Here is an 11,923-nt window from a genome sequence, read left to right as displayed (position 1 = left end):
GATCTCAAGAAGGTTTCTGTAATAAATATAATCCACATGTGTAGAGTTAACTTATCACTGCTTTATGTCCCTACAGGTAATCTGTAGTACGACACGGCAAAACTGCTCTACGCTGGGTTCCATGTTGTTGCCTATGGAGAGAGTGGTGCCAGCAGGCACAACCAATTCCAGAACGTTCTGCGCTGCGCTTTGCCTCTCTCGCCCTACCTCACGGTTTTGCTAGGATCATTTGTAGGGGCTTTAGTGAGGGGATTACTTACTTGGCCGAGTGAAAGAAGGCAACCCCCGCTCTTGCTGGACTTGTAGTCATCCCAATCCTGTGGTCGTCCATCTTCTCACCTGTTCAGAGTCAACACTAGAAAGTATGCAGTATAACAATGAGAGATTTATATGCCTTAACTATTTAATAAGTGTGATTACTGTCAATAATTGCTAACTTACCTCGGTATAGGCAACTACAGCTATGTTAAAAAGCCAAAGAACAAACATGAACCCTACATTGCACCCAATAGTCAGGCTAGTGCCTTGCACGGTAGCTTGCTGCATTAGCGCTACATAAATGCAATCAACTAATACAGGTTTATTTGATATAGCCCGTTTTACAGACCGTCTCGAAGTGCTTCACATGAGAAAAAATGTTTAACATTTGAGCCAATAACAGACAAATTAACAAGAAAAGAAATTAAATGCCAATGGAAATGAAAATGTGTAAAAGAAATACAAACAACATTAAAAACATGAGCCAAAAGCCAGTTTAAACAGCAACAACTGCTTAAAAAGCATTAACAGAGACGCATATCTTTAAGCAAAGTCCCATATTTTTTGCATTTCTGTGAACATACTCAATAATTGTTGACTTACCTCTGGTATGGGCATCGTAGTTAGTTTAAAAAGTGATACCTTGGGCAAAACACTGAACCCCACATTGCCCAATGGTCGGCGAGTGCCTTGCGTGGTAGCTTTCTGGCAATGGGGATTTGCCGTGTCATCATTGTGCTTGGGATCTCTACAACTGATACTTATTTGTTTGTTTTATTTTATTGTTGGAGTAATGTTTAACAAAGCAATGCTTGACACCATGTTTGTGTTATACACATCAGGGCCATATTTGGTTTGTTGCATGGTATGTAAAGTATCTATTGTTGGTTACATGTCTGTTTTTTTATTTTTAATATGACTGCCTCATGGGTTAAGTGCCCAAGACAATTTCAACATGGCGGGACAATAAAGTTAATCTTGATCTTGATCTAGTGTGTGAATGAAAGTGCTACATAAATGTAAGATCAGACTCGCTCAAGAGGTTCCATCCAGTCTCTCACGTATGTGGAGGGGCGAGGCTGAAGAGGAGGTGTGCAGACTCCCTGGAGCTGTCTTCCCTGCTTCTCTTGTGGAGGGGCGGGGCCTGAAGAGGGTGCAGACTCCCTGGGAGTGTCTTCCTACTTCTCTTTGTGGAGGAGCTGGGGCCTGAAGAGGAGTGCGCAGACTCCCGGGGCGGTCTTCCCTGCTCTCTTTGTGGGAGGCTGGGGCCTGAAGGGAGTGCGCAGACTCCTGCTTCTCTTGTGGAGGGGCTGGGGCCTGAAGAGGAGTGCGCAGACTCCCTGGAGCGGTCTTTCTGCTTCTCTTTGTGGAGGTGCTGGGGCCTGAAGTGGAGTGTGCAGACTCCCTGGAGCGGTCTTCCCTGCTTCTCTTTGTGGAGGTGCTGGGGCCTGAAGAGGAGTGCGCAGACTCCCTGGAGTAAAGGTGTGACCTTTGAGAGGCTGAGGGCCAACGATATTCAGGATGTCTCACTTGCAGTGCAGGATGCCCCTGCAGCGGACCACCAAATGGGAGGTGCCCGAATGGCACACCAGTGGGACAGGAAGGACACGGTGGTTTAAATTCCTGCCAAATACTTGGCGGTGGGAAGTGCTCAATGAGAGGGGAGTAAGGTAGGGTGCTGACATCATCATAATCACTATCACTATTACTATCACTATCACTATCAACGTCACCATCATTATCACCATCACTAGAACTATAACTATCACTTTCACTATAACTATCACTATCACTATCACCGTCACCATCACTAGAACAACTATCACTTTCACTATAACTATCACTATCACCGTCACCGTCACCATCACTAGAACTAGCACTATCCTATAGTTTCAACATCCTCTGTATTCTTGTCCTTTTCAGGCATGGAGCCATACCCAGAAAACAGACCAGTCAGGCCAGTAGTCTTCATCCTCTGAGTCTTCATCCTCCCCCTCGTCGTCGTCAGTGTCCTCAAATTGATGTTCGTCTCTCTGTGAGGGGGAAAACGGTGACCAACGTAATACTCACCTTCCTCATACTCACCTCCTCTTCAGGAGGCCAGGTTCTGCAGGACGTGGGAATTGTCTACACGCTGAGGGAAACAAAGATCATACGAAAACGTCTGGTTTAACTAAAATGTTTAATGTGACTTCAAATAATAAGGAGTTCTCATAACATTACTATTTGGATTAAATTACAAATTAAAGTTGAAATAAGAACCGCATACACATGGAGCTAGATTTGTTTCTTTAGTACATGCAAACAAGTAAATGAAGAAAAAAAAAATGTTTGAGAGAAAAGGTGTCACACTGGTTAAAAAAGCATGTTATGAGAGAAAAACAATATTTGAGTGAAAAGGTTTTCAATCAATAGCAAATATTGAGACTAAAAAAAGTAAACATAAATTTGAAATGTTAAAATTATTCTGAGAAAAGAAAAATTCTCTTAAAATACTTTAAACTCAATATACATTTTTGCTATCAGTGGTTTTCTTGCTCTCCAAACCTTTGCTCTCCATGTAATTTTTTTTTTTGTTTCAGGATTTTTTACAATGTGAAAATACTGTCATGGGCAGGGCCACGTTCCTATTGGCCAACGGTGAGCACCGTCTTAAAAAAATGTCCACACTGATAGCAAAAAATATACATATATTTGAGAGTTTAACAAAGTATTTGAGAGGATTTTTTTTTCAGAAACAAATTCAAATTTCCATTTAAACTTTGCTATTGGTATGAAAACTTTTTTCTCTCAATTATTTGTTTTTTCTGCATAAAATGCTTTTTTTGCTATCAGTGGGATCATTTTTTTTCTCTCTGTAATAAAGAAATAAATCTAGCTCCAAACATACACACTGTACATACATGTGTCATAAAGTTACCAACAGACAAAAGGCAATACCCTTTTTAACAGTAATGCCAATATTCTGCAGTTTTTCCTCAATTATTTTAACAGGTGACGACATGAAAATCATGCTGCATTCATATAAAATAATAAATTATTACTATTCTTGTACACACTGAAAACTAACCAAACTGTTGATCCGTCAAACTGAAAAAAGTACTGTTGACTGAATTACATTGTATTCAGATATGGGCTGAAGAGTGTAACTCATATTTTATCAAATAAAATCCCAAACAATAGTTAATGTTTCTGTGATTTATCAGAGTTACTGAATAGAGAGCACATAATAATAAAAATGGTAATAATTATTATATAATCAAAAGGTGTAGGATGCAACAACATCGCTTTGTATTGTGGGGCGAGTGAAGAATCTGGCGTTAGGGCTTTTACGCACGGAGAGCGCAAGTCAACTGCCAGACGCAGAGGTCGAAAAAATCGTGATACATATGATAAAGAAGTTAATATCATTGATAAACTTTGAAACTTTAAGATTAACCAAGAAACAAAGAATTCCGCGTTCCAACCAACACACATTAACGTGTCCTGGTTTGATTCCACCGCGCGTCCTCACCTCCCGACGTTCGGTCCTAACAGTTCATCGTCTCCAGGTGCTCAACTCAAATACTTTTTTGGCATTTTATGATTTTGGCCACAGCCATTGTTTTTAGCAAATTCAATGTAGCTATATTTTGTAAGAAACTGAAATAACAGTGTTTTCACATCCATACACTAATTGTTGATACATTCCACACATGTCCGCCGCGATATTTAAGACATGCTGTCTAGCAAATAAATATTTTACAGGAGACTTTTCAAGTAAAAGTCTGTTTTAACATCTGTTTTTTTTTCCAAAGCAACGTTAATAGCTTTCACCTTTAAATTCTAAACGTGACACCAATTTCCAACTAGCAAGCTACTGATAAAGATTGATTTATTCCATAAAATAGCCATGAATCAGAGATAAGTAGGCTAGACTTATAACAATAAATCTAAAAGTGGTCTTACCTCGTCTTGCAAGATGTCAACCCCTGGAGGCATCCCCTCAGAAAATCCAGGAGGGACTCCTCGGGATCACAATACCAGGCAGACGAAAGGCCATCACCAAGCTCTTCCTTCACCACAATAGTTAGTGATTCCGAAGTTGTGTTGTTCTTTGTTCTTTGTTTTCCAAATGATCAGTTTGCAGTATGTAATCTCCAGCGGTTTAAAACTCAAAGAGTTGGTTTTCACAGGTTCGATTTGCATGAAGCACAAGTCAAAATGCAAAGTGAGAAATCGAATGGTCTGCAGCCTTTATATAGGTCCTCGGATCGTCGTTCTGTTTCCATGACATTAATTGACGTACACGCCTGCGTTTGATTGGCCGAATGGCCACTAAGGATTTTACAGGATACTCATTTTATTTTTCGAGAAATGTTTGACCATCAGTTGTTTTTTTCTGATATTCTAAGTTATTATTAGGCATTTTAAACCTTTACAACCAGTTTCAATAATCAAAAAATCATTACACCAAATTAAATACAGTTCTACAAATAGCCTAGTTAAGATTAATAAACAGGCAGCGAGACTAAGCTTTCTGTGAGTATGATGAACCTTTTGCATTTTGATGACAAATACATATATCACATATTTATACACACACACACACGTAGTTAATATTAATCGTGATGAATTATATTACCAACTTTTCTAAATGTATGCTATTTAAACATTCTTATCTAATCTGGATTTTGCCTAACTCAGATCAGTGGAGAATTCATTGATCTATTATATATGATAAATATTGCATTGTTTGTTATTTGCTGCAACCAGCCTGTGTGGCTCAAGTTGAATTGTGGGAGAGTTCGTTGGAAGTGGGAGAGCAGCAAACCAAGTCACCAAGAGAGGATGAACAGTTGACTAGGGAAAAAAGTCAACTATATGGGAATGTGGCAAATGCTGGCGGTTTACAGGGTGCCTCTCATGGGAGAGGGGACTGCGTCTACGGAGGGAGACTCTGGTTCAGATGTATCGTAAGGCCTCATGTCTGAGCAACCAGTCCATTCAAATGTTTAAGCAGAGCTCGATTTGGGAAGTGTTGTTAAAAATGGCCATGTAACATGCATTTTCATTTCGACATTTTTTGTATCATTGAGGAATCAAGGTGTTTGTTCAGAGGTTATGGTAAACTATGTGCGAATCTTTTATTATCAGAATCAGATTTGACAACAATAGTTACATACATTAGGACTTTGAGTTCTCTCTAAATAGTAATATGACACATACGTACAATGAGACAACAACATACATATGCACATCTAACATGATATACAAATATAAATAAGACTTATCAAGACAAGTACACATGGAGTGGGATGTAGAGTGCAAAAAGTAATTTTGGGATCTGTAGCATCTGCCAGAGTGGGGGGTTAAAGAAAGTTTTTGTGTTTCTTTACTAAAAAAACTCCTTACAATTGAGATATTAAATTATTTGTATAGTCTAAGTAAATACTGATATCTGATCTGAAGCTATACTCTATAAACACACCTGTACATGAAAAAAGAGTTAAAAAAAGTTAGGCTTTAGTTTGGTGCAAACACTGACATTTGGATGTGACATTTGCATCCAGCTCTAATTACCTCATCTCCTTTCTTTAATGGTACTCCATCTGGCTGTTTTTAACTGCAGTCTTCATAGCTCGGTTTCATACTGCAGAATGCATGACCAGGACAGGTAAGCCAAGCATCCAGCGTGGCCACCATTTCCTACTTCCCGGTCATAAAAAGGTGTGGTTCATTGATTTGTCATGCTGTGCATGTGGAATGCTTACTATGAAACCGTTGATTCTTACAAATGATATAACTCCTCTGCGGGTAACAGGAAAGCTACAAACATTTGGGAAAGATGTCAGGCAAGAGAGACCCAACTGCCCTGTGGTCATAGAGGATGGTCTCAACAAAAAGTAATGTTCCAAACATGGTGGTGCTTCACAAATTTACTAAACTAGGACTATTTTTTTTTTTTTTTTTTTTTTTTAAACATACTATATGACTTTTGAAATTTACATAATGATTTACGCTTTTGTAAACAAACATAAACTTTTCTACTTTAACATACTATACAATGACTTTATTTTACGTACTATACATGACTTTTTGATATCCATTTAATGACTTTTTTTCAGTACTATTTATTGACATACCATTCTATGACTTTTGACATATGACATTTTCGTCATAGTGTACTACAAATTTTTTTAACATACTGTACTATGGCCTATGATGACTTTTCAACATACTATACTAGTTTTCAACATACTATATTGACTTTGACATACTACACTGATGTTTTCGCCATACACTTGTAACAGGCCCAATGGAGGGCTTAGCCAAACTTTAGCAATTTAACCATGACAACGCCACCCTGGGACTTCACCCAAGAGTTTAAAATATGATTCAGTTGTTACCAATCCCAGGGACTCCCCACCACACGCAAGGCCACATAAAGATCAGAGCGGGTCATTGAAGCTACGAAAAATGATTATTACAAACTTAAAAAAAAAAAAAAAAACAACAACAAAAAAACACAGAAACATTTGCTTAAACATAACTTAAAGATTAGTGGCAATACAACCAATGTCATAGAGAAACAAAGCAAACATTTAGGCCGGAGGAGTGATGTCCGTTAGTTTAGTTAGTAGAGTGTTTAGGAAAGTTGAAGAAACTATTTAAAACTACTGGTTGCCATAGTGTTCACAGGTGGATTGTATAACCGGATTGAAACAGATAAAACACCACATGCAATTTTAAACACTAAATTCATGCAATATATTATAAAATCAGTTTTATGTCACCACCTATTAACCACCAAATGAAGCAACCATTTTTCTAAAAACACTGGATTAAAAGTCACTAAAACAAAAGACGCCCAGGCCAGGACAAACTTTCCTCTATACAAAAAAACACAATGTGTAACAAATAAAAACCAACTGCAGTACGAGCGATTCACCAGTGGAACAACGTGAGTCCGTGAATGAACGCTCTTGTGTAGGGAACATCTGCTCAGGCAGAACAATCTGCTACAGGCAGAACAATCTGCTAAGGCAGAACAATCTGCTACAGGCAGAACAATCTGCTACAGGCAGAACAATCTGCTACAGGCAGACAGCAGCGGCACTCGGACTCGGCTGTATGGACCAAACGAACGACAGTTAGTAGATTTAAGTTAGTAGATTTAAGTTAGTAGATTTAAGTTAATAGATTTATCGCTGTCTATGCACTATGCAACTATGCAGCACGTGTCAAACACATACCTTGGCTGTCCCATCCAGCGACCCGCACACACAAGCTCGTCCCGACACCGGCACGCGAGCAGCGACAGAAGGAGAGGGACCGTCAGCGCTTACCAGCCGAGCCTTTATTTCCGTGTAGGTCACGTGACATCTCACGTGACCAAATTTGAACCAACCGGTTAATTAATATTTTTATCTGTTTATTAATCCCCAATGGGGAAATTACAATTCCCACTCTGTGTCCACACTTTGTTAGTAACCACACACAGTCCTGAACTACAACACACAACACACACACAGGATCTATACATGCACTAATGGAGAGATGTCAGAGTGAGTGGGCTGCCAGCTGAACCAGCGCCCTGAGTGGGTGGGTGGGGGGGGGGGGGGGGGTACGGTGCCTTGCTCAACAGCACCTGGCAGTGCCCAGGAGGTGAAGTGGCATCTCTCCAGCCACCAATCAACTCCCTACTTTTTGGTCCACGGGGACTTGAACCAGTGACCCTCGGTTTCCAACCCAACTCCCTATGGCTGAGTTACTGCACCCCCACCTACGTATACTTACATATACTATTACTTTTTCTTGATTTTTTCAGACATACTTACACTATGACTCTTTTTCAACATACCATAACTGACTTTCTTTTTAACTTTTCTAACTAAAATGACTTTTTTCAGACAATTTTTTCAACAAACCATACTGTGACTTCTTTTTTACTTTTCTAACATAAAATGACTTTTTTTTGGACCATTTTTCAACATACAACACTAGACTTTTTTCAACATATATAGTAGGACATCATTCGCTATCATCCGCAAAAAAATCAAACACAAGATTTAAACTTTTTTTGGGGCCAAACCATTTTTTATTGAAAAAACTTCAGTCCCACTAGTCTCTCTTGAATAAAACTCTCATTTTGCTGATATAATATATCTGGTGTGTGTTTGTGTGTAGGTCTCTGGTGGTCCGTGGCTTTGTGGTCAGTGAAGAGGAGACAAGATGTCCAAGTCTCTAGGAAAGTTGTGGATCCTGACACATTACGTCATTAAGAAGGGAAGGTAAGGTCAGGGGAGAGATGATAAACCCTGCACCTGAGCCTTGCACAAACCTAGGGAAACATGGCTATACATGGTTTACGTCATCAAAGCACACTGAACATGACTTCATAAATATTCATATATAAAATGTAAGGATCCAAATGCCTTGATAATGACCAAATATTGTAAAACTCTTTTTAATCCCGACAATACAGAGTTTACAATAAAGGATGAAGAGCAGAGAAGATCATTCATGGTATTAATATATCAATAGATTGGATTGATTAATATAAACCGTCAGAGACAGAGGATACACTTCTGTTCAAAACACTAACGCAACAATGACTGGGGATCATAGTGCATATAAATGGGCACATGTGGAACACATTGTGAATTAGCTTTGTAAATGTGTTTGGTCATAGACATTTGCCAAGCTAAGGCTTTTTTTTAATATAAATCTGTACTTTTTCTTCTCTTTTTTTGCAGCATTCACAGACTTACTTTAACATATTCATATCACTCTGTTCATTAAATATAAAAAGAACAAAATGTTACTGTTCTAAACTAGTGAATTTGTTGAAAATGCCTACCTATTTTAAATGGCATATTCAATAATTCCTGAATTAAGTTATAGCCTTATTTGTATATTATTTCTAGTGTTCAAAAGCTTCTAATTCCATTTTAGTTGTGTGATTTAATTATATTTTACCTCGCTGAAGATCATCTTGCGCTTTTTGCATAAACGTCATATTGTTCTGATGATGGTGATGGTAATTAACAACTCTCCTTATTTCACATGAACATGCTGACTTTATAAACCCAGTTTTAACTGACAAACAATAACTACATGATAGCGGTTACCAGGTCAATAATGCTAAGCTCAGTGAAGCTACAGAGGCAGACTTAGTTGGACTAGGACAAATTAAAGTGTCTGTAGTGAAAAGGTCTATACTACTATGGACAAAAAGTGAAGAAGCAATGACTTTCAATATGCTCAATATGTGTGTATGTATGTGTCCTGCCAGGTGTTGTTGTCCGTGAGGACAGTGCCTACAGTATTAGCAGCAATGCTGCCGGACCGTTGTTTCACAGGCTCCCTGACAGGCCACACGCTTCACCTGATGACCAGATCCATCATCTTGGGCAGCATGGCACATGGTTGGCTTTGGGAAAGAACGGCCTAATAGCAGATACCAATGCATACTTCACTAAAATTGCTTCAGGCTTCACGTTGTATGCACTCCCACTTCTCTAGAACAGCAGGTGTGAACTCTAAACCAAATGTCTAGTCGGCCTTGGTCACTTTGCTGTGGCATGAATGTGGAGCTCATACATTTGATGTTGTACCACCAAACAACTGATGAAGCATGAGCAAGACGGTGTACTGTATGTTAGTTGGGAAGTGAAGAATATTGACTTGTTTCTTCAGTCTAGAAGGAATGCATCTCAGGGTAATCACCCTATTATTTTTTTACATTACAATGAGTGTCACTATGTGACAACAGTGGAGATTTATATTGGGTGTGGATTTCTTGTGAATGTTTACCTTCGTAAATAATCCTGTTCCCCGTAAACTTTCCAATAAAGTGAAGTGTATACTAAAAATTTATAATATATAAATTGAGTTTTAGCTCTTAACATGAAAAAAAAACAAAAAAATTTATTACTTAAGATGTTTCTTGATATTTGGTTTGTGTGGGAGCAAGTAGTGTTTATGTCTTTGGTACCTGCTACTTTTAACTTTCCCTATTGGGATTAACAAGAATCTATCTATCTGAGTGTTGCTGAATCACAAGTAGCCAAAAAAAAGTCATCATCACAAACAAAACATCTAAGCTTTTGAGAAACATCTTATTTGGAAGGATCAGCCAGTGGGAGCAGCTAGTGTAGAATAAAATGTGTACAGGATAGTCCAGTACGTCTGGATTTAAATAAAAAATAAGGTCTATTATATATGCCTTGTCATCCGAGGGAAAGAGGAAGGAGAAATGTCCAACGAAACTCTGATATAGCACACGGTGGTAGGACACCAACAAGTGACATCTGAATTAGGGTAAATCAGACTGAAATGAAGGTAGAGCGACAAAGAAAAAACATGGCCAATCCTTAAAACCCTTCTCATAAACTTATCCTCCAGACAATATTTCATAACACAAGTACCAATATATTATGGTTACATGCACGAAAATATGATTAAAAATAGTTAAAGAATAACTCGGTGTAGGCAGCCCCGATTGTGTGTTTTCTCTCCACTGACAACACTCCAAATTTACAAACAACAGAGCTTGTTTGGAATCGACTGGAATTCTCCTTAAAAGCCTATCCTTCCCTCTGTATATACACGCTTTCTACAATTAAGTTGTGAGGACTTACAGTATTATATTTATTACATCTGCTGAATGACAAAATACAAAACTCCATGACAAAGACGAAGAGGTGAAAAGGCCCATCTTCTTCTCTTGTTGACTGTGTCATACGATTCATGGGATACACCTCTGGACACCAAATTAAATCCTGAAGCAGAACTTCCTTCTTTTCTTTTTTTATTTCCTTCCTTTCTCTCGTCTGCCTACTACAACCATGCCTTAAAAGGTGACTCCACCCCCCCCCTCACCCACCTCTCAGGTCAGTCCCGGTGGTGAGGGCTCCACAGCCTCGAGAAGGTGCAGACAGGTGTACTGGCGTGGTTTCCGGCAGGTTAATCGACGGCCGACCAGCCTGCTGGTCTTGACAGGGGAACCACGGGCACCGCAGTCCACGGGGTCCTGCAGTACAAAACACATTATAACATTTCATTGTTAGACTAATTTATGGGTGTTCCGGGAGCGAGGTGCGCCATAAAATGACTTCACCACGGCTGTTTTTCCAGCGCATTTGTTTTTTTTTAACTGACCACTGTGCGCAGCTGAACTTTTATTCAACATGGCGGTCATGTGAATCAAGTCAGTGATTAGAGTTATCAACGTAATGTTTGGCGGTACGTTGGTTGTAGATGGATGTATTACTACGTTGCCAGGCAGCCTGCTTTCCTTTACTTCCGGTCTGTTCTTTACTACTTCTGCTTATTATTCGATTATTTTGTTTGTTTGTTCGGAGAGTACCGCACCACATCAGAGTTGAGCATAAGTTTCTGTAAAGCTTGTACGCGCGTGCCACTATGGCGTCCCACCCGGTGTGTCGCGCTCTCTCGCCCAATAACTGTAGGGCTTGCCACCCCTTGCCAACAGCCCCTCTTTAATTTTCCCCCTCCCGCTCGTGATTTTCCTCCACAGCATCTCCACACCAAAATTCGTTTCCCCCAAAGTACTTCTGTAGTACGACACGGCAAAACTGCTCTACGCTGGCCGTTCCATTGTTTGCCTATGGAGAGAGTGGTGCCAGCTAGGCACAACCAATTCCAGAACGTTCCTGCG

General features: G+C 39.4%; 1 protein-coding gene and 1 long non-coding RNA gene across 2 annotated transcripts in view; one reads left to right on the top strand and one right to left on the bottom strand.

Moving 5' to 3' along the window:
- The window catches only part of iars2 (isoleucyl-tRNA synthetase 2, mitochondrial), a 54,326-nt gene that overhangs the window by 32,571 nt on the left and 9,832 nt on the right, over positions 1–11,923 (top strand). The window lies entirely within an intron of this gene.
- Positions 1–11,923, bottom strand: part of LOC116669825 (uncharacterized) — a 14,006-nt gene that overhangs the window by 1,310 nt on the left and 773 nt on the right. The window lies entirely within an intron of this gene.

Source organism: Etheostoma spectabile, chromosome 20 (genome assembly GCF_008692095.1).
Source record: "Etheostoma spectabile isolate EspeVRDwgs_2016 chromosome 20, UIUC_Espe_1.0, whole genome shotgun sequence".
Classification (NCBI taxonomy): Eukaryota; Metazoa; Chordata; class Actinopteri; order Perciformes; family Percidae; genus Etheostoma; species Etheostoma spectabile.
This window is presented reverse-complemented; position numbering and strand designations above follow the sequence as displayed.